Source organism: Mastigoproctus giganteus, chromosome 3, assembly GCF_048544385.1.
Source record: "Mastigoproctus giganteus isolate SK-2022 chromosome 3, ASM4854438v1, whole genome shotgun sequence".
NCBI classification, from domain to species: domain Eukaryota; kingdom Metazoa; phylum Arthropoda; class Arachnida; order Uropygi; family Thelyphonidae; genus Mastigoproctus; species Mastigoproctus giganteus.
Genome location: NC_143577.1, coordinates 9,344,749 through 9,369,238, shown reverse-complemented (window position 1 = coordinate 9,369,238; position 24,490 = coordinate 9,344,749). Strand labels below are relative to the sequence as shown.

The following is a 24,490-nucleotide window of genomic DNA, read 5'->3' as shown; positions in this document are numbered from 1 at the left end:
AACTCAATAACCATTTAAAATTTGAGTATAGCAACATTCTAGAAATCTTTCTCTCTCGTTTCATTCATTAATTTTAACCAAAGACCTAAAATCTTAACGATTCTGGATGGTGTAAATGTTTTTTTTGTTTTATACATATATGAAATTTCATAAGTTTTAACCAGACTGTGGTGACCACCTGTCGAACACCTGTTTCTGCCCACGCATTTTGCACTGATGGCCTGATACTTTTTTGTTATTATTTTTTTCCTAGCTATTACCCGTTCCTTGTACGCGCTTGAGCACGCCACCATAGCCTGTTGTAGTGGTAGTGATAACCATCCTACAGCGGACCTCCAACTGTTAGCCCGCATTCACAACGGATTTGTTTTTAAAATGCAAATTTCGATACTAATTTCAGTCTGCTGCACCACAGATTCTAGATCTCACTCTCTTTGTGGATGGTGGACAATCAGGAACAGACACTGATTTCAATGTTAAAACTGCTGTAATAAGACGAGGTACCTTTATTTTTGAGAGAACCCTCGAAATTCTGCGAATGCCTTCAACTTCTGCGGCTTATGGCTTGAGGTGTGTGTGTATGGTGACGTCACCTATATACTTTCTGGAGTCTTCAAACAATTCCTAATTACACTGCAGGCACAGCTGCATATCCCTCTTAAAGGAACATTTTCTGTGTATTGTACTACTTTGGAGCAGGTTTGTTTGCGAGTCAGTTCGCGTGTCTGCCCAAGGTACCCGGTGTGCCTCCAGCCAAGCAGGGTTGTAAAAACGTCAATGGCACATTAGTGGCTCGCTCCAAGGTGAAGAGGCAGGTGTTAGCAGACCTGTCGGACTTCCGCTACACCCTGCTATTGGTGGCTGATGACAACCCTTGACCTTGACGCGCGCGCTAGCCAGCATCCCTGACAGAGGACAGAGCAACTGTCCGTTGGCTACTGATAAAAGGGAATGCAGTACAAGCTCACCGTCTGAAAAACCTTAAAAATAATACGTGCGGATTACTCACGCGTGACTTTGCATAAAGCAGTACGGAGAACTCGGTGTCTTTAGCATTGCCTGTAGCTCGCGTCTTTTCAGCTATCTTTAAACTCGCTGAAGTTTCCTCATAGACGCCTTGGGCTATTCTTACTTGACACAACAGATGGCCGCTAAGAAAAGTCGGATCGCTTGAAGTCAGAACTGCTCCATCTTATTACTGCTACTGGGATGGTCAGAGTCTAGGTAAGACGCTATTATGGACGAGGGGCTACCAATAAGGGTCGTGATCACTGCAAAAGATAAAGCAATAGTGACCTTGTACCACATGCCAGGACAGGTACAGTTAATCTCGTATACTGGTCTCTGCCAGTTGGCACTCCTTTGTAAATGGCGGTTTAAATTACCTGACGAGATGGAGTAGGAGTCGGAAATATAAGATGTCTTAAAAAATTAGAAAGGCCGACGACTAACTGAATTTGAATCCGTATCTACTTTAAGTCGCACTGTGCCCTGCTCATAAACGGTGTTTGAAAATTTTGTTACATCTTTCAAGATTTCTGCAACAAAAGAGAATGAGCGTCTATGAAATTTCTCCCTCCTCAATCCTTTTGCTTTGTATTGTAGATACATAAATCATGCAAATCGATTTTGATAGATACTGTTGTAGCAACAAAGAGAAACGACAGAGAATGTCTGACACAAAGGCCTTTGACCATAGCCGCATTATAATAACTCAGCTAAGTATACACGTTACGGGGTTTCGTCTTGCCTTTATGCAGAAGGAAGAAAAGCTACCTGCTTTTCTTCTTTCTTCTTAAGAAGTGGGAAGCAGGTTTGGGCGTGTATGGGCTGGACAAAGGCATGGGTGACGGAAGCGATCCTCTACGGTTATAATGGGCATTTCGGAAGCTTCTTGGTACTTTGGGAATGCTGATGCCACGCTCCGCCGCCTTGGAATTATTTTAGAAGAAAAGATGTTTACAGCGTTCTCTTCCAGGTGTCTCTGTTCCTACACCTTGTTTTTGATAGATTCTTTGTTATTATCCTGTCGGCTGAGATGTTTATACTTTTGTATGAGTGGCATCGTTAGCATGAAAGCATGGTAATTTTATCAGACTTATACACTATATGAGGGACTGATAATAAAGTTCCTGGATAAAATCAGTACAAAATTTATGTGTAAAATGATCAATCATGTTTTCTAGTAGCGTTGAAAGTAATCTTTCTATACCTGTATGTACAATTGCCAATGTGAATTCCATTCTTTAATTCATCCTGGAAATTCTTTCTTGCATCATATGCCTCTGCTAATGCTAAAGCTAAATTCCTTTAGAGAAAAATCATTTTTTTACTTGCTTGGTGTTCCTCGAAACGTCTGTTTTTGATGCAATATGAGTGCCTTTCAAAGAAATTTTTAATCTTGGAAACAAAAAACTTATAGGGAGCATTGTTATTATGGGAGAGCATCATCGTTCGGTTGTTTCATTGTGCAAACCTCCCTTATCTTGAGATTTTCTATTATGACGAGCCTAACTGACTATCAAGTTTGGTTGAAGTGATCATTCCAGTTTTCCCCAATTTTGTCCGTTCTGGAAGTTCCTGTGCATCCCAAATTCGCATAATCCATCACGTTCATTATCCCTCCACAACGTCAAAGGCGCATAATCTTACCTTTGTATCATCCTCGTAACACATCAACTTGTGGAAAATGCCTATGGCATTGGTTGAGTTTTAGCAAAAACTTGATGGAGATTCTGTGTTAGACAAATTTTTCATTCGTAATCAGAACACGACTAAAACAAAAAACACACACTAATTTTTTTGAGGACATGCATAAGGGCACAAAACCTGATCGATCAAAGCTACACTTTCACATATTATTAAGAGGAAGAAAATTGCAAATACGACCGTGCTTAAAATATTTTTCAAATTCTTAAAAATTTTAAAAAGCTAACATACAAACAGAAAAACGTGAATAATAATTGAAAAACCTTTTATTAGATCTGAAGGATTGAAAAAAAAAAAAAAAAAACAACAGAAAAAAAAAAAACATTGCTAAGATCTGACGAACCCGGTTCCTGCTGTTTCATTCTGATGGGAAGACCAGAATATGGCAAAAACAGCATTATGAGTCCATGGACCCATTTTTACAGGCTGGACTCATCATGCTGTTTTCTTCATATTCGGTTATGGGGAGATTTTCGTGGTACACACTGGATCCCTTAATATCACTGGAATATTTCAATGCTACAAGTTTGTGGAAATTGTTTACGACCAGGCGTGTCCCTTCGTGGCTGAAGTGTATCCATCTGTGAATGAGTTCTTCCGACGGGATAATGCGCCATGTCAGAAGGCCTGAATTGTACAGAACTGGTTCTGGGAACATGAGAGTGAATTCAGCCTACTGCGGTGATCTCTCCAGTGATCCAGTTGAGCACCTAGGGATGAGATGGAACGAACCCTCCGAATTATAGCTTCACAGCCATCCAATTTGCAAACAACTATGAGAAACAATTGCGTGCTACATGGGACGCGAATCGGTATCCCATGTAACACGCTTTCGATATTGCGTTGAGTCTCTGCCATGATGAATTAGGTTTTTTAGGGGCTAGAAGAGCTACTTGCTATCAGGAGGTGTACCTAATAAAGCCGTAATTATGTATATATACAAACCGAACCAAATTGTTGTATTAGGTTCACCCGGTAAGTTATTGCATGTACCCATGTGTGTGTTGTGTCTGTAAATTGCTTGTTCTGTGGTTGATTTGTCTGTTTTGCTGGACAAAAACCCCAGTTTCTGGGTGGGGGAAACCTTGTTATCTGCCTGAGACCGACTAACTCAGCCACGGAGTGCAAAAAAAGTCCATAAAAGTTCCTCGCGTCATCGACGGGATTCCAACCCGGGCCTTTTCCACCCGCTGTGGGGAGGATATATATATATATATATATATATATATATTGGAATTATGTCTAATGACAATTAGATATAAATATTAAATTTTTAAATAGCGTAAATGAGGGTATCAGCTTCTACGTTAATGCTATTGTACAGTGGCAATTGGACATTATACATGCATGGATTATATATGTACTTTACTTATTTATACATTATTACTTTTTAAAATTATGGTACTACTTGGGAGCATCAGGTTTTTTGTGACCCCAACCAACCCGCTAGTTATATATAAATCTAGCCCTGGTATGGATAACCTTATATATAAATATATAACATACATATAAAAGCAACAAAATTAATGTACATTTAAAGAAGATTAGAGACTTTTAGAGAAAGTTGGAGAATTAGGGAATACTGGAGAAAATTAGCGAAAGTTAGTGAAAATTAACATTCTCCCTCATGGTCATACATCTACTACTTCCTCAGGGGCTTCGAGGAGACATATAGCCCTACTAGAGGAATGTATTATACATACCCGTTTCTGTAATCTCTATACCAGTTTTGCTAGGTTAACTTTAGGTAATTACTCGGTGAATAATTTGAATAATGAGAGTAATTTTTTTGATTTTTTGAAATATGTTCAATTTTTTGAAAAATGTTCAATTTTTCCAGTCTTCTTTTTCAGACTGACCACCACAGGATATGGAGGTGAGGTACAATGATATTTTAATCTGATACATACCCGTAGGGCTTTGAATCTCCTATCATGGTTTGCTGTCATATACGTAAACCACTGTGTTTATTTAAAATTAAGTACATATATTCAAAAAATTACTCTCATTATTCAAATTATTCACCGAGTAATTACCTAAAGTTAACCTAGCAAAACTGGTATAGAGATTACAGAAACGGGTATGTATAATGCATTCCTCTAGTATGGCTATATGTCTGCTCGAAGCCCCTGAGGAAGTAACAGAGAGGGAGAAGGTTAATTTTCACTAACTTTCTCCAGTATTTTCTAATTCTCCAACTTTCTCTAAAAGTCTCTAATCTTCTTTAAATTTACATTAATTTTGTTGTTTTTATATGTATCTATGTTATATTGTTTTTATATGTTGACATTAAACTTGAACTTCTATAAACTGTAATTTTCAGGAAATACGTATGAAGGAAGGTTGTTCCAGAAAACAGCAGTTGAATGAATAAACGAGGAAGATGAAAAGTTCTGTGAGTTTGAAGTTAGACAGTAAATGGATGTTGGCTGGTGGCGGCACGTGTTCGGACTGTTTGGAAAGAGACAGCGGGGATTATAGAAGACAATTCAGAAGAACAGTGCCCATGGAAGTATCTGTAGAAAAGGCATGCAGCAGAAACGGTACGTCTATGAGATAGAGTGGAGAGACTCTGTTAAAGAGGAGTCATTAATTAACCTAACTGCCCTCTTCTGAATGGAATCTAGAAGCTTGAGAGAGATTTTGGGGGCACCGCCTCAGATGTGGGAACAATATTCCATGGTAGGGCGGATTTGCGATTTGTACAGAGTGAACAGCTGTTTGAAAGAAAAGTAACGCCGAGAGCGAAAGAGAAAACCAAGTTTTTTAGATGCAGAGGGAGCAATATTTGTAATGTGCTTGTGCCAAGAGAGATTAGAAATCAGGGTAATCCCCAAAACAGATATAGCATTTTGCCTAGAAATCGGAGTGTCACCAAATATAAGCATAGGAGCAGAAGAATCCTTTTTGCGAGACAAGACTGAGTTTTAGAAGGATTGAAATGAACTAAGCTGTCTTTGCCCCACTGGAGAATCACCTGGCGATCGATATTTAAGGAATTGGTAGCGGATATTCGAGAAGTTGAAGCTGATTGAGCAGGGCAAGATTTTTCAAAATGGAAAGTGGAATGCAATGTGCTATCATCGGCAAAACTATGGATGGAATTTCCAGTCAATGAAAGAAGGTCATTAATATACAAGAGGAAAAGAGTGGGGGAAAGAACTGAACCTTGGGGGGGACTCCAGCATTAGTGGAGAAGTTAGAAGACTGAGAGCCATCTACCATCACCCTCAGTGAGCGATCAGAGAGAAAACTGGATAACCAATTACAAAAAACAGTTGGCAAACCATAAGATGGAAGCTTGTTTAGAAGACCTTTATGCCAAACACGAATCAAAGCCTTTGAGATGTCAAGAGCAACTGCTTGTGTTTCACTAAACTTTTTCATTGAATTTGTCCATAAATGGGTAACATAAGCCAAAATATCACCAGTGGATCGACACTGACGGAATCCATACCGGCGATCGTTGATCAGACGGCAGGTTTCTAGGTAGTTTAAGAGTTGGCGGTTAATTGATTTCTCCATTACTTTAGAAAGAATAGAAGTAATTGCAATGGGAGGATAATTGGATGGGAGGGACTTGTCACCGTTTTTAGGGACTGGCTGGATATGAGCAAATTTCCAAGCAGAAGGAAAAACACCTTTGGAATAAGAAAGTGAAAAAAGGCGGCAAAGAACAGGAGTAAGTTCAGTAGCACAGGTTTTGAGAACAAGTGGAGAAATACCACCAGGACCTGGAGCTTTGTTAGCATCAAGATTCGTCAAGATCCTTCTGATATCCTTTTGACGGAAGACCACAGGAGGCATTGAATGGAGCGTGTTGAGAATGGTGATGGTGGGAGTGTATTTTACTAAGATCATTAATCCATGAGTTGGAAGAGAAATGGGATGCTAGCAGGTCAGCTTTATCCTTATTTTAAAAAATAATGTATAAATAAGTTAAGTATATATATCAAGTAGTAAAATTTTGCACAACTTGCATTAAATTGTCTGGCTAATCGCAACACTTAGTGCTTTCATATACCATGTCATGTGGCTTCTTGAAAAGATAATTTGTACCTTGGTTTGTGATAAATCATTTATTTTATTTAATTTTTATTTATTTATTAATTTATATAATTTTTATACCTTATCTGTACTATTAGTTGATATTTATGCGTCCAGAGTGCATCTTCTAAAAGTTTATTATTTTATTCACTCAGCGATAAGTACACTGCTCGACAAAATTAAGGGAAAACGTGGCGCAATTCGTGCAGCTAGCGATGAAGCGGGACAAAATTTGGTATGGTGGTGTACCACAGAATAACGATGAAATGAGGAAACAGCAAGAAATTTCGGGCAGGTATAAGGGACATTTATAGGATTTGTATAAGGATTAACAAAAAGATCACATTACACAAGTCGATGCAAAATGCTCTAAAATATGGTCAAACATCAGTACGGTGAATGTTCCCTCCAACGACTAAACAGGCCTGACAGCGGTGAACATGCTCGATACAAAGGTGTTGATAACATTCTGCGTGGTAACAAACCCCATTCTTCCACCAGTGCAAACCTCAGCTCACCAAGTGACAGAGGATTTCACTGTCAGCATAAAATGCGGCGCCCAAGGGCGTACCACACATGTTCGATCGGATTTAAGTCTGATGTGAGTGAGATGGTGCTGTCCACGGCAGTCCTTGTGTATTTTCAGTTTCAAGATATTCCTTTACCACTTGAGCTTATGTGCAGTGACTTTGTCGTACACAAAAAGAAAATCTGGGCCAACTGCACCCTTAAAAAGTCGCACATAGGGTGTTCGAGAATCTGTTCTCGTTACCTCTGCGCAGTTATGGTACCTCTATCAAAATCATGACGAGGGGTGCGGCCGTTGATAATTATTCCGCCCCACACGAGAACACCGCCTCCACCCGTAAGTTCCCCTTTCTCTGATGTTGGAGGGATGGTGCCGCATTCTTCGTTGTCTCCTGATGAAATAACATCGACGACAATCTGTTTGTAGGCTAAAACGAGACTCATCAGAGAAGAGAACTGTACCACATTTGCTAGTGCTCCAAGTCACATGTTTATGGCACCAGTTTCGATGAGCTCTGCGGTGATTTGGGGTTAACGAGATACAAACCACTGGCTTCCTTGCGTAGAAACCACTTGAACTGAGCCTTATAAACACAGTCCGATTGAAAATGTTTTCACCTGGGGAAGCAGTAACCTCCACAGACAGTTGATGACAGAACATCGTAGGGTTCCGTCTTGCTCTTAGAGCCAGACAGCGGTTTGCTCTGGCTGACGTAGCCTCGGATAACCTTGGCCAGCTCTTCTTGTAATGGTTTCTGGATCCTGAAACTGCTTCATAATGCCGAGACGACACTGCGTGACACTTTAAGCGAACGTGCCGCCTTCTCCTGCGGGTGGACGGCTTCAAGTTATCCAACGGCCGCCATCCCAAACAATCATCTAAATGATGATGGCTTGCCATCGGTACTGGAGATGTGGCTATCCCACTGAGCAAGCCTAAAAAAAGGGGATTGAAGTGTGTCGCAACCCGTGTTTTTATAGGCATGAATAATATGGATAATGTTCGTCTGTGTAAGGTAGATTGATTTCTATTGGATACCCAGAATTTGTATGCCAGGATGCCTGTTATATCAAATATCCAACTTCGGGACACTGTTCATAATAAAATATTCATGAAAAACATTTTATTCTGTTAATTTTGTCGAACGGTGTAGCAGTTCTAGGACGTAGAAAAGACATCAGAGTTTCAAAAGGGCGTGAGTGTACCTGCTCGTGCGTCGGCTGCTTCCATATCGGAAATGCACGTCTTGTCGATTGCTCACGGCCCACTGTGGTTAAGGTGTACAAAGAGTGCAAGAACAGTATCCCTGATTACAATGCGCTGCACACTCAGATGTATAGGCGCAGCGCATACATCTGAGTGTGCAGCGCATTGTCATCAGGGATACGCTGCACACTCAGATGTATAGGCGGTTTCCACAACGGACAACCCAAACAACACCCTCTCCTCACTGCTGATCATCGTCGACGGCGAATACCGTGGAAGCAACAACACGCTGGTTGGACACTGGAGGACTGGAAATGAGTGTACTGGCAGATGAGTCCAAATGCCTGGTGAAACACTCCAACCGACGCCTTCGTGTTTGGCGAAAGTTACACGAGTCCATGAACCCATGTCACTGCAGGTGGCGTTTGTTGCTTAATACAGGGCATGTTTTGTTGGTAAGAACTAGGACCCCTGGTGCGTATGGACCAATGTTTCACTTGTGAAGTCTATTGGCAGCTCTTAGGAGATCATGCGCACCCTGCCATGTTGCATTTTTCCTGACAGAAACATGTTACATTTTTTTTTCAAGACAATGCGCTGTGTCATTGGGCCCATACAGTGCACATGGTTCAAGGAAGATATCACCCAACTTGATTGGCCTCCAAATTCTCCTTACCTGAACCCAATTGCAGGCAGCATGAGCTCTGCAGAGTCTTCAGACATCTAGTGGAGTCAATGCCTATCCGAGGTAGGTGGTCATAATTTAGTGATCACTGTGGGTATATGCTACGCGCCTATTGTCTTCACCAGCCCGTCCGTCCGTCCGTCAGCATGTAACAGAAGGACTCCCAGTGGATTGATTTTCATGAAATTTTCTATTTGGGCTTGTTAGAAATATTTATTATTATTATTATTATTATCAGTTTATTTAACAAACACCCCTGTACAGAAATTTCCTAGGAGGGTGGCGCATACATACATCACTTATTAGAGTGTAACAGGATTAAATATCAGCAAATACATAAGATATATACACATAGAGGAAGAATTACATACAGACATCCTGCATTTGTCGAGCCAACTTTTATAAAAATTGGGCAAATAGAAATCTGGTAATGATTTTTTTTTCCATGCAATTTTTATTGAAAAAAGAAATTCATGTAGATGAAAATATAGTTTTAAATCAGTATGGTTAGCATTAGACAGTTCGTGCACTCTTCGCGGTAATCGTTATGCAAGACTCGTGAACGTGATGTCGTTTGTGAAGAGATACATGTATACAGAGAGACTTAAAAAACTGAAAAGAATAATGGAGTGAAGAATAATAAATATTGTACAGTCAGTTGTAATTAAACTAAATGTCTAAAGAACGTAAACCTATAGAGTTTTTTAAGTGTCCTATATAAAGTTATAATTTTAGTACTGTAATTAATTCTTAAAGAGATAACTAAATTTTTCATTTCTAGTAATCACAGAAAAAAAAAAATATATATATATATATATTTAATTTAAGAAATTAAAAAATATAACGCGCCTGAAATGTTATTGTAGGTAGACGTGTGAGGGGCATTTATTCCTCAACAGTATTCGAACTGAGGTCTTTTCCACCTGGTGGGGGGAAAAACAGCAATACTACCAACTAGGCTTTCCACGAGGGCTGAATTGCATCTTCTCGGTCTGTATTTGTTGGAGTACTTTTTATTTACATTTACACGCCAATCCATGAACTTGTGCTATCATTGTATCCACAATGGAAATCGATACTGTAAATTGTCCAATTGACCTCTATTTGTTTTGATCAATGTATTTCAGTACTAAAGAACTAAGTCATAATTCTTCTTATAGCGCTGCTTTAGCACCGCCTCGTCATTTTTTTTTTACCAGTAATTAATTAATTGTGTGTTGATTTATAAAAGGACACAATTTTTCTTAATAAATCGAATCTTAAGAGAGTAATACCGCAATCCAGTGGAGACAGTAACTAGATTTTAATAAGTAAATTAAGTTAAGATTAACTTAACTTAACTTACTTATTAAAATTTAGTTACTCTCTCCACTGGATGTGCGGTATTACTCCCTTAAATCATGGAATCCAGTATCACAGGACCATTCTCCTTATAAATCGAATCCTTTTAAATTGAATTGTGTTTTATAACCTCAGCTCATAAATGTGTCCAAAATCGAATTCTTATAAATCGAATCCTTTTAAATTGAATTCTGTTTTATCATCTCAGCTCATAAAGGTGCCATGATTATCATTGATCAGGCCATCTTTCACACATAGAGATAAACAAATAAAAAGTTCCCAGGGTTTTCTTTTAAACAACTCGAAACATCCGTTAACCGTTGCAACATAATTTTGTTTTTGTTCTTCTGTCAACATTCTTGACACCCATTTCGGTCCTCGGTTGAGTAAAAGCCCTTGCACTGCCTGTGGGAATGTTTCGAAACACCAGCAGAGGCGGGAAAATTCAAGTTTGGACTTTATCCTCTGAGAACATCCTGCGGAAATATGGGGCATGTTTTTTTTTTTGTGAATTTTTATTATGCTCTAATATTAGAAAAAGTACTAAGATCTTGTTCTTGTTTAATATAAAGGTCATTAAAAATTAATGAAATCATTTAGAGTTAATATTTATGGTAACTGAAAACCATTTCTATTCTTTCATTTGGGTAATTAAATATTTAATAAAAATGCTTTGTAGCCGATTTTAGAAAATATAAGTGGAAAACCACAAAAAAAAAATCTTGGTTTTTCATCCAAAGTTCAATTTTATAAATTGAAATCAGGCTTAACTGAAAAAAATGTTCAGTTGCCATTTTGCAAGCTGATTTCTTTGAAGTATTCAGTGATCCGCTTTGAGGCATCCTACAGGAATTCCAGATTTTATTGATCCTACTGAAATACCTGAGCGACTTCCATCGCCTGAAGTAGTACTTGAAGATTCAGTGATCCCAGTAAAAGCCGTTATTTACAGCTGGTTGAGTTGCACACGAACCATTCCATTTCCTGCTAGCTTCGCTCATCGAATATTTGCGGGTATTTTAAAATGACGCGATCTGGCACCTTTCCGTTTCTTTCCTTCTTTCCTTCTTTTTTTTTTTAACTATTATTTGGCAAAGAACAGGCGCTGTACTGGTCATCTCTCAAGCATTTTTTTCCTTGTACGTTTGTGCCTATTGTAACCACTTTTTCCATTGTGTAACCCCTGCACTGCGTCACGGAGGCCAGATGTCGCCACAGAAAACACTCTCACTTTACCAGCTGTTGACTGGGCCAAGCGGTGCAGCTGCAAAGAACGCGTGTTCCGTATTGTATCTGAAGATGTTTGGAAATAGAAGTAACGGTACCTTTTTTTTTTGATGATTTCGACTGGGGATTTGACTGTAGACTTGGAAGCACTTTTCAGCGATTCTAACTGTTCATCTGCCCTCACTACAAAGCCCGAAAACGTGGCCACGCTTAAGCTACGCGAACCCATAGTTAACCATTGAACGGAGTCTGTAAATCGCACATCAGGAAACCGAAGAGAGTCACTTTCTCTGTTGGTGTTATTGGAAGGTTTCCTTCATTCAGGAGATACTTTTAGTTGCGTTTTTTTTCTCCCCTTCTCCAAAATCCAATTGGTAATACCTTAGCACTGTACTAGCCAATCAAATATGAAGAATCAAGATATTAGACTGAGATAGAAGTTATAGTTTCATTTATTATTTTTGTGCTATGTAAACATATTTCTCCAGGTGCAGCCCTAGGCGCCCCTAGGCATAAACGTATTTGGCGCCCTTGAGATACTTTTATTAAATATTATTATAATGAAAATTTTGAATATCGGAGTCCTCAGACGTTGGTGCCTACAGTAACCATGCTTACCAAGCTTACTGTGTTCTGCCGGCCTCGTATTTCTCCATGGTCTGGACTTATTCTTAGTCCTAATCCAATGATAAGTTTAATTTAGGAAACACTATATGTGCTTCCTTTTCTATTCTTCGCTAATCTGTCTGCTGTTGTTATAGGGTTTAGGAGCATCAGCGACTATGTATGACCATGTTGCTCCGTGTATACTGTCTGTAAATTACCTGTGTTCTGAGGTCGATTTTCTGTTTTCTGGACGAAAAACCCAAGTTTTCGGGAGAAAAAACCATGCTACCCACACCTGACACCACTTAACTCAGCCATGTTGTGAAAAACGCCCACAAAATTTCCTCATGTCATGGACGGGACTCGAACTCAGGTCTTTTCCACCCGGTGTGGGCAAGTGGCGATCCTACCAACTGTGCTACCTACGAGGGCAAGCTGTCCTCCCTTCTCTGAACCTTTTCCAGAAGTTGTGTCGTTTTAGGTGCTGTCTCCGGATCCCAGTACAATACAGTATTTCAAATGCCATCTAACCATCATCTTGTAAAGAGAGATAATGACGTCCTTCTGCCTGCTAGAAAAAAATCACAGACCACACACTATCTGCTTGCCTAGCTGCCTGTTTACATCGCATAGAAAGTTTCATGGCAGATTGAATAACACCTCGAGTCTTTGTGGTCTGAACCTCTTTTAGCTGGTGTTCCTCCTAGATTATACGTGACTGCAGGATTTCTGTATGCAATAAAGCGTTCTTCTTCTGTTTTCCAAATGCATAACCTTACATTTAAAAGCATTAAACTTTAGTTGCCATTTTTGGGACCATATATGCAGAGTTTTCCTTCCTTCACGGTAGATTTGCACATTCGTACGCTCTTGGGCACAATTTCACACATTGCTGAATTTATGCTGAAGAGGAACCATCAACTTGAAAGGCCCTCTTGTGTAGCAAAGTTGATGGGATAGCCGTCCTCCCGACACCGGGTGGAAAAGACTTCAGGTCGAGACCCCTGGATGACGTGAGGAATTTTTATTAAAAGTAATTGAATGCACCACCTGATTGGATACACTTATTACGCCGTTTTAAAAGTTCCTCACACTATCTGCTTGTCGATGTACAACCTGCAAAAGAATCACCGAGTACACAATAAAATTTAACAAATAAATATAATTTTTACAGTTGCACCAGTAAGTTCTCCAAGATTTCTCTAAGACTATTAAATGTTTTCTCAGTTCAGTGAGATATACATTGGGAATTATTAGATATTAAAAGCACATCTATCACTGGTTTGATAAGTTGCATTTTGAAACTTATTTTATTCATGAAATATGCTGTAGATAGTTGTGAGTTTTCTATTTTTTTTTAATTGTTTTTTTCCCGTTTTTTCTCCGCATTTATTTATGTCCACAACATCCTGAAATTTCTTTCCTTTGAGGGCAGTTTTCATCTTGGAAAATAAGTCTGCTGGTGCTAGATTGGGGCTCCGTTTCTGAGTTAGTCGGTCTCAGGCGTAGATCGCAAGGTTTTCCCCAGAAACGGGTGTTTCGTCTAGCAAAACAGACAAATGGACAATAGAACATACGCAATTAACAAATATAAGATACACAGCACGGCATAATGAATTTAATTCTTCGGGTGGCCTAATTTAATAGTCTCATTTGGTGCTAGATCGGAAGTGTAGGGTGGATGATTGATCTGTATACAGTGCCGTGTTTTGTCAGAAATGTCTTCACAAAAAGTGCAAAATGGGCGTGAACATTGTCGTGGAGGAAGAATTTGTGGCTTCACACAAGAAATGCCCTTCAATAGTCTTTGAATCACGTGTACGTAGAATGCAGCATTGACTCTTTCATTCAAGCAATAATTCCTTGTGAATTGCATCAGTTTGTCAAAAAAACATGATCAGCATCGTCTTGATCTTCGATTTCTGTGAACGAAACTTTATGGGCGTTGGCTATCATTTATGAAGTCCACTGCATGATTTGACATATCGTTTGTGGATCGTACTGAAATACCCCAACACTCATCTCCAGAAACAAGGAAGTTAGAATTGTCTTGAAAAGTCTGGATAAGTCTTCGCATGATGACATTCTTCGTTGCTTCTGCTCATCCTTGAGAACGTGCAGCACTAATTTTGTGCAGACCTTCCTTTTTCCTAAATCTTCAAGAATAATTTGACGAATCGTCGTCTCCTTATTCATAACCAACTTATCAGCCATCATTTCAGAGCAGTGCAAACAGGCTGTTAGAGCAGCTCATGGGATCTTCTCAGTGATATTACAGGAACTTTGCTAGCAGGGAAAAGAAGGTGGTTATCCCTCTGTATTAGGCAATGATCAGTCCACGCCTTGAGAACTGCATACTTGTCTGGAGGCTTCATTTTAGGAATGATGTAGACCTGCTGGAACGAGTACAGAGAAGGGCAACGAGATTGATGAGGGGAACAGAGAATTGCTCTTACGAAGAAAGGCTTCAGTTCTGCAAATTGCAGCGTCTGAAGACTAGGCACCTGCGAAGGCATCTGATTGAGGTGTATAAGACCTTGAATAATTTGAGCAAGCTCAACGCTGATCCTTGCGCTTGCTCAGATTACGCACTTGAGGGGGGAATACACTGAGTGATCACTGAATTATGACCACTACTATGAAAACTGAATGCGACCCGTTGACCACGTGAAGTACGAGAGTGCGCAGTTAGTCGATCTACGTAGCATAGATAAGGTGTCGGTGGTTCAGTAGGTAGTAAAATTCCGAGCGTGATGGGTAAAAGGAAGGATTTATCGGACTTTGATAAAGGACAGATTGTGGGGACTCGATGAGCTAGTGCCTTGATTTCCCAAACGGCTGAACTGGTGGGGTGTTCGGGAGCCGCCGTGACTCGTACAGGCGAACAGGCGCAGCACATCGATTGGCCTCAGAACTCCGCGGATATCAATCCCATAAAGCACTTGCGGGACACTGTGGAAAGGCATATCAGGAGTCTGGATACATGAATCACCTCCATGCGTGCATTGCTGACCGCATTACACACAGCTTGGTTGGCCATTCCTCCTGAACGCTTCCGACATCTTGTTGAATCAATGCCACGTTGGATCGCTGTACTGAGGGCAAAACGAGGACCTACGAAGTATTAGATAGGTGGTCATAATTCAGTGATCACTCAGTGTATATTCAAATTAAGGAAAGACAGTTGCAGAATAGATGTGCGGAAATTTTCCTTAGGCCAGCGAGTGGTTGATTGCTGGAACATGCTTCCATCTGTCGTTGTGGTAGTTGACAAGTTAAATAGATTCACGGAAAAATTGGACAAACTCTTGAAGCGAAGAGTAGGTGGAATGGGAAGGTTTTTTTTTTTTTTTTTTTTTTTGCTGATGCTGTATAAACTCTTTCTTGCATTATATGCCAGTAATGCTAATTTCTTGAACTTTTGCAATTCTATCCACATTTCGAGAAATTACCCAACGCCGACTTCTTGGGTCATCCTGCCAATTTTCCACCATTTCTATATTTCTTCTTTCTTTCTTGTACTCTGTGATTTTTAATTCGAATATTATTTGAATTTTCTTCAGGACGTTGAGGTAATTAAAAATATTAGAACGTGACTTATAGAATTGTGAGCGCATAACGTCGATGGAAAATTTTAGTTCCATTTGTTTTTCTACAATTTGAATATTCGAATTTCTGCCCATAAAGGATACATGTCACTTTGAAGCTCTCTGGAATGTGGCCTGGAAACTATGTGCAATCAGTGTCAGTTGGTGGCATCCGAAATGATTTTAAGAATGTTTCCAGGACCTCTCCGTGACAATAATTGCATTCCAAAAAACATTCCAGGCATTTCCAACGTCAGAAGTCCAGTCATTGCAACTCGAACGCAGTCTGGCGACTGATTAGATCTTTCGTCACTATGCTGGTTTATCCATAGCTGCCTTCTCTCGCTCAGCTTGAAATGTGTGCTGTTTTCACCTCTACCTATTGATGTGTTTTTTTTTTGCATAAGAATAATGTGCCTTTGATTTATTTATTTTTGATCCTTTAGGTGATTTCGGATATAACTCGTCCGAACATAATTATTGGTGATCCGTGGAAAAAAAAAAAAAAAAGGTAACGTTAGGGTTCCCCGAGAATAACCTCATCCACTCATGTGTATTATGTGCATAAAATTGTGTGCGTTCTGTGGTCGGTTTGCCTGTTTTGCTGGACGGGATTCGAACCCGGGCCTTTTTCATCCGGTATGGGGAGGAAAGTGATTTAACCACTCTGCTGCTTTGAACTAGTGATCCCTAAGTGACCCTCGCAGTAGTGCAGTAAAATCCCTCCTTTCTCGGAAGACTGTAGAAAAAGTAGAAAAGTCAAGGATTCGCTTCTCATCGCTCGTCAAAGATGAAGAAATTTTCTAGACATTCTTCAAATTGTGACCTGGTTAGTCGGTCTCTGGAGAGAATTTCATAGGTCATTTCTAAAGGAAACCTAGATTTTTAATCCTTCAACCATAGAATACATACAATTTACCATAATCCACTTAGCATTAGAATGTATCCCATTGCTTCAACAATCTCAGATAAATTTTGCAGCCTCCCCGATTCGACAAGATTGATAACCTCATGTGTTATCAATGTGTTATCTGGAGTGTTGTTTGATTGCTTTTGATCGGCAGCATTCTGAGGTACTACTGCAACAGATTATTTGTGAAAAAGATAATAAATTGTGGGCAAAAGAGAGAGAATTTGATAAATCGATCTGATGGAGACAAATAAATAAATAATAAGAAACGAACAGAGCATATGAAATCCCATTCGTTGTGCCAATATTGGCCACGCAGCCTCTCTGTGTTTCCTGCAATATCAGAACTGAAAGAATGCTTCAAAAGCCTCAGTTGCTAAGCAACTAGCACAAGAAAACATTTCTCTCATCGCAGTAGGAGGAACAGAGTGAGGAGAGGCCGCGAAAGAAAAGCTTCTTTCTCTGTAGAAGGGCTACTGGATAAGAAACGTGCTAAGGAAATCAAATTAGTGAGCACACAACCTCTGACCTCTCCGGGTGAAGTGCCCTTTTCTTCCAGAGTCGTCTTTTTAGTGGTAGACCCTTCTTGCGTGGAACTTTCGCTTTCTCTGACAAGCATTGTGTTCATTTTTCCACGGAGATGGCTCCACAAGAGAGTATGTCGGCATGGCTAAAGGACACTCCACTTTTTTTTCCCTCACTCCCTCCCTCCCCATGAATGACAGGGCTAGGACGACGCACGTGACATCAGCGAGAGAGAGAGAGAGAGAGAGAGAGAGAGAGAGAGAGAGAGAGAGAGAGAGAGAGAGAGAGAGAGAGAGAGAAAATGAAAGCTTGGGGAGTTCAAGTCTTTTGTGAAGCGATCTAGGCGTCGCGAGTTTGTTCAAAATAAAATCTTGAATGACTTGTTTGATTCTATCTAACGACTTAAGCAATAGGTGGCAATCTTAGGAGACTCATTCTTGTGGTCTCTCTTAGGGGGCAGCACCTTTATGACAGCGACGAACGACGTGCATTAATAGCCGTCACTGTCTGTGAACCCCTGTGATGACATCATCGTGTTGCAGGGACAATTCACACCAGTTAGGGAGGCCCATCATCCCCTAAACTAGGACCAGTTGGCAGGGAAATATCGACACGAATATAAACACCACAGTATAGTATGATCCATTCATCATGCTAAACGGGAATCCGCATAAATGGGTTGGGAGCTCGCCAGAGATCCCATTTCGCCTGATTTTAATATCAATGAATCCAACCCATGAGCATCATTGACAGAGCTTTCAGTTGATTTTAAACTGTGATTTCAACCCATTCGGTATTTATGTATTATTTTGAGCTGAAGACTCAAAGAAATGTTTTAAGATTTATAACTGAGAGCAACCATTTTAAACTTGAACAGACGAAATCATGATAGCAAATACAAATCCACTATGGAAATGCAAAAGATAAATATTCAGTATCACTCAATGATATATTATAATTAAAGTAAATTAAAAACAGCACCTCGGATATGGTTTTGCTTTCAATCAATACTTTCAATGTCCTCTTGAAAGTTAAATGTACAAAATGGAATTAAGCAATGAACTAAACTCCTGACTTAGGAACTGAGGTAAAAATTGATTTGTGCTAATTGATAGAAGTGCCAAGGCATCTCGACCTCTACCCCCACGGGCAGCGAAGTGGTTACAATTGCTAAGCATTATCGTCTAGAATAGGCAAAGTTCGAATTATGCCTAGGTGAGAGATGTTATAATGGGCGTTTCCATTCTGTGGCCGAGTTTGTCGGTCTCGGGAGATGGCTGCATGGTTTAATTTTTTTAGAAAGTCCGTTTTTGATCTTGGTATGCCCACGCTACGTTGTACTACTCCATACCCTGCAACCCAAAGTAATGATATGGAATAATGGTGTTTAAGGGTTGACTACAAAGATAAAGGATGCTGTTCACAGATCCTCGCCAGCAAATATCATTCAGATATTTAAGGTTTCCAATGCGCTGTTATATTGAGTAATAGACATTTGGATCATTAATAACTTAAATATGAAAAATGAAGGTTGTTGGGAAAAATACTGTGGTTCCTACATATTTGCAGCCTAACACGATAATACTGTATTTTGCAGCTAATGCCTTGCCCATACCGGGATTTGATATATTGATAGTCTTCAATGCTGTAAATTTATATACAGAATCACTTCCAATATAAGAGATATCCATCCGATTTTTCATTTTTGTTCAATGTATGTTCAAAGGAAATATTCTATCTATATTTGGATGATGTAAAGGATTTAAAAAAATAATAATAGATATTGGTAAAGCTTTACCACTTCAATATTACGCCGTTTAATCACATTCTAAAAAGAATGCTACCTAATTCTCATAGCACCTAAGAAAAAAGTGTTAGAAAAACTCGTCAAAGATTTATTTTAACTTTTCCTTAGAAGAAATACAATTTCAGCAAAAGAATAATCGATTGGTTTGAGAAACCTGTGAGAAACCAGATTGGTTTGAGAAACCAGGCAAATACCGACACACTAGTGAGTGTCGGTATTTGCCTGGTTTTGTCCAGCCGCTGATATGGTCCTGTCTGCAGTGGCAATTTGAAGATGACGAAACCACCGTCAATTCACTTGACCCCCTATCGATACCATGGGATATCGATGGAGGTCAAGGGAATTGATGGTTGACGTGTGCCTACGGGGTGCGGAATTCAGTGATTGATCTGCGCGCTCTTTTATTGATTCAGAACTTGCCCACACTGGAATTCGCTTTCGGTTGCATGATTTTCTAGTTATTTTGAAGCATTGTTATCCCAGTACCGTACGGTCAAATGTTGAGCTTGTTGTATCCAGCATTCACCAGGTTGTGATGCCACGTGGCGTGTTTTTCCCCCTTTTCCGCCGCACCAAGAAAGAGGAAGGGGATTTTTCGATGCAAACCCAAGTAAGGGGTAGTTTACGTCGGAATTAAAATAACAATTGCCAGTGTTGCCGGTATGGTGCGAATGGGATGACGTATATATACATTTTGTTGGCCCGAGAAAGCCCGTGGAAGGGTACTTACTAACGCCAGATGTGATATATGAACGGGCTGTGATTAATTACTTCTGTGAGGTGACAGGTACAAATAGTTCACGCAAAACGTGCCCACGACCACATGCGTTATGTCGAAGGATGTGTTGGGAGGAAGTCCATTCCTCAGTGTGTAGGCACGTGAATTACGGCTCCAAGTAACTGCAATGCAGGAAAACAAACAAAAGAAAAAAAAAAAAAAAACAGAGGGAAAGAAGAAGAAATGAATAAAGAATAACATTGTTCAATTATATGTGCATTTGAGTACACTTCCGGTTGTTGGCGTCATTTCCTTTCGGATATCATTAATTGGTGCAGTGAAAAAAAGTTTCAAAAGTCCAAATTTCACATGGACGGGCTGAGGTTCCGGTCTTACACAGGGACCTCATCTATGGTATTCAAATTTTTAAAAATTTAGCAGATTAGTTGTAAATATAATACGCCATCTCTTTCAGGAAATGGTAATCTGCACGTGAGGAGAATATTTTGTGTTCGAGGGGAAAAAAATTTTCAGATTGAAATAAAAGAACTTTTTTCCCCTATGCATAGCGGATCCGCTAGTTTCCCCGCTCATCACCCTCCTCTTTATCATCGCAGTGTCAACATAGATCTATCGTTACAAGCGAGGTCATGTGGCCATGTATTGAAGCCAAAAAAAGTAGGTCATATTCCTAAAGAACAGACAGAAGGTCATCTTACCGTCATCCTAGACAATCGAAGCACAATTAGGGTCTAGCTGGGGATTTATATAGGAAGGCGGGGAAAAAAGGGGGTGAAATAGAAACACCTCGGAAGAATATTTGCTACTTTTCATTATATACCAAGTCTGGAGTAAACGAATTATTTGATTCATATAATTCATCTAATAGCAATTGAAAATGAGCGTGCTAACTTGTATCCCTTTTGCACGCACGCGCATAATTTGCTTACTTGTATGGATTCTGTTATGGTGAACTTATGGACTGCCATTATTATGCGTGTTTCGATTCAGCTACTATCTCTGTAGACAAAGACGCCGGGAAGTTTCCTCTGCCTATCGAATTTCACAAAAGTGGTCGTGAAATTCAATACATCCAGCCGAAAGACCTTTGAAAAGACATTATTCAGCTGTCCAGTTAGAATTTAAACTTGAATAAATACATCTACAGGCAATTTTAGGAGTCCAGCTTGTGAAACGTAAGTAATGATTAGTTCCATAAAATAACCGAAGAATTAATTTAAAAATAATAAAAGAAATCGTAATGTAATTGAAAATAGAACGAGTAATGAATGCATCAAGAAGTTTAAAAAAAAATAAAAGACAAGAAGAAATTGAGTAACGAACGTTTCACAACATTAACACACGCATCACCATTTATCTCCTGGAGTGTACTTGGCCATGACAATATGAAATAAGGTCATCCAATTCCCGCTCTAACCTCGTTAGTCCTAAAGAGGACGCTGAGATGGCAGGTGTGGTTATAGCATGGCCTTCAAGACACAACGGAAGGAGGAAAATATCCAAGAAATTCCAAGTCTTACGGTTGTACCAAGAATTTGCTTCAAAACAAAGCAAGGAACTGTTGATGCTTGTTACATTTGAGAGAGTGAACGAAGAAAAAAAACTTAAATGTGATGTCAGATGCTGCAGTTAGGGAAGTCGTTAGCTCACTGGTGAAGAAGTAAGTTTCCACTTTATGAACAGATAAACTGGCCTTGATACACACGTACGTACAATTCAATGCAGACAGGTTACTGTTGGCTCTATGGTGGTCAGCTTCAGTCAAAGCCGAGATTTTAACGTGGAATAAGAAAGACATTGATCATTGTGGCCATCTTTAATCATCGTATGACGTAAAATAGATTACATTAGGTTAAGTTGTGTTAAGTGCCAAAGCAACTAAGTCTATGAAGGGTAGGAAAATTTTGTCTATAATTGCGAGTATTCTTCCGTCGGTCTGCTGAGACAGACTAACTTAGCTATCTTAAGAAAATCCCACGAAACCTCTTCGTATTGATTAGATTGGAACTCCTGGTGTAGGAGGACGGTAATTATAACCACTCTGCTACCCGCGAGGGTGTAAAATGCCTATGCCATACTATAATATAACTGCTGTTCAAGTGTGAAATTCCTTGTTCCAAAGAATGTTTTGGATCAAATAAACAACCATGAAGGTGGACTTGTCTATGAAGGAATTTAAACTCATGATGATGAGTTCAAGCCATGAAGGAAAAACTCAGACTTCTGCGAACATTCTGTTGATCGGGATGTCAAAGAGGATATCAATGCAATAATAAGGACGTAACTTGGAAATTGGTTTGCCTCGAGACTAGAGCAATTATATTGATTTATTATTTCAATTAGTTCTTGTTTGGAGATATTGATCCTGATAATGCTTCGCATATTAACAAAGTCATCACTCCTGGTGGTTCCATCATGCTTGGTGCGAAGAGAATCTGAGGGTGTGGTCAACCCATTACATCCTGCATTACAGACAGTGTTTCAGTTGCTGGAAGAAGGGAAACCGTGAACTTTTGTGAGTAAAAGTTCACGGTTAAATCAGTGAAAGTGTAGATCTATGGATTCCTTTTGCAATTTCGACGAGAGCGGATTTTTTTCCCTTAAAAGTAGCCGAGAGCTGGTTATTCCATCATGGAATGATGCGAAATTACGCGGGACTTAGGCATTGCACTTTGTATGATGAAACTGGTCCATTGAAAAAACCAACTTATGGCAGTTTGGACAGGATATTTATGGAGAGTTCCAAGGACATATATCAAATATAAATTTAGCTGTTGGAACATTGACGTAGTTTTATTATTACATAAAACATACAAAGCAACGCGTCAACAAGCTCAGTTTATTTTGCACTGAACTGAGGTTAAGTGACTTTGTTCTTAGAAACATGATAAGGATTTGTGGTCCTAATACACAGACCCAAATCCAGTTGCTTTGAGATTGTAGAAGCGGTTTTACTAGAAATATGCTTTGTGTTCCTCGATTCAATAAATATCATAAAAACGATGAAAATTTGGATGAGCAGAGTGATTCTGGTACCCAAAACAGACACACTGGCCAGTCCACCACAATTTCGAACGATCAATCTTTTCAATCTGGCTCAAATTATTAAAAAAATGTATACTTTGCTTTGTGCCCCAAATCTTCAGTTATCATATTAAGGACTGTTACCATCCTTAACTATTTGAATTAGGAGATGGTCTTTTATCCTGTTTCCTTTGCCGTATCCTCTGCATTTGATTCGGTTTCTTCCTTGATCCTCCTTGACTTGAAGAGTTCTTTCTAATCACAGATCCTGTGTTATCCTTCATTGAACTTATCTACCAAAGAAAATACTTCTTTTTAAATCTGAGGATAAATTATTAACTAAGGATTCCAAGGCAGAGATTCTCACCACAAAGTGATTTCTTATATACGACGTCTTCACTTCGCTCATGCCTCAAATCTCCTTCAGTAAATAAATAAATAAATTTTCTGTTTATACTCTAGGACGACCAAACGGTCAGAGGAGTTCACAAGGTAGAGAGAATACAAGAAACAGCACCGTATTCAGCAGTCACGGTCTTGAACTCGGGTCACTCAAGGCACGTGTACTTATGCACCCACGCGCCTGACCACTCGGCTACGGCGGCTTACTAGATGAAGAGGCATTAAAAGTGTCTTCTGAATCTCAAACTTTAATAATTATCTTACCTTCTTTAACCTGAAACTGAATTCAGCTAAAACTCAATACGACTTCTCACTAGCGGTTGATACCTTCCTTCTGACAATTTTTGTCGAGGGTCTTTAAGTGCAGTTTTGGAATTTTAAGTTTCTTGAGGTCTTTTTAGACTCGAAACGCATTTTCAAAACCCACATAGAGAGCATTTTATCAAAAGAATGCATAAAATTGTCTGTCTGCTGAAATTAGATCTAATAACATTGAAAAATATGAAGATTATTTTAAAGTACACAAATCTTTATGTATTTTCTGGAATCATGTATGCAGTCAGTCATCTAAAACGTACATTTGATATAGAAACCTGAATCCTTAAGTGGGTCTGAGAAGATACTCAATTTTCTGGATGAAAAACCCATCCCACCCTGTCCTGAGACCCACTAACTCAGCCATGTTGTGAAAAAGGACCATAAAAATTCCTCCCGTTATCGATTGGACTTGAACTGAGGTCTTTTGCACTCATTTTTCATTCGAATCGATCTTATGAAGTTCATAATTTTTTCAGTATCTCGTTTTAGTGATGTTCAAAGAAAAGAACAGAATTGTACAAATAATTTCTTCTTCTTCCAAAAATAGTGTTCTAGCAGAGTTTTGTTAAAATCGTATTTGTAGATTGACGAACATGCTTGTTTATGATAATTCCTCGATAAATATTAATGCGTTTTCTGTTGAAATTGCCTTGCAGATACATTAAGATCTAAAATTTATATTTCGATATCGTCTGCTGTTTTTGTCTCATAGCAACAGAGCAGATTTCCGCATATTGAGCCAGCTGTCGTCTGCTACTTCTGTATTATTATTGTTTATGAGAAACGAAATGTAAAAAAAATAGAATAAATTTGTCGTTATTTCCTTTA

The 24,490-nt window shown here is 39.3% G+C and overlaps 1 protein-coding gene across 3 annotated transcripts in view; it reads right to left on the bottom strand.

Moving 5' to 3' along the window:
- LOC150087653 (uncharacterized) overlaps positions 1 to 24,490 on the bottom strand; it is a 354,571-nt gene that overhangs the window by 163,504 nt on the left and 166,577 nt on the right. The gene's annotated exons all lie outside the window — the stretch shown is intronic.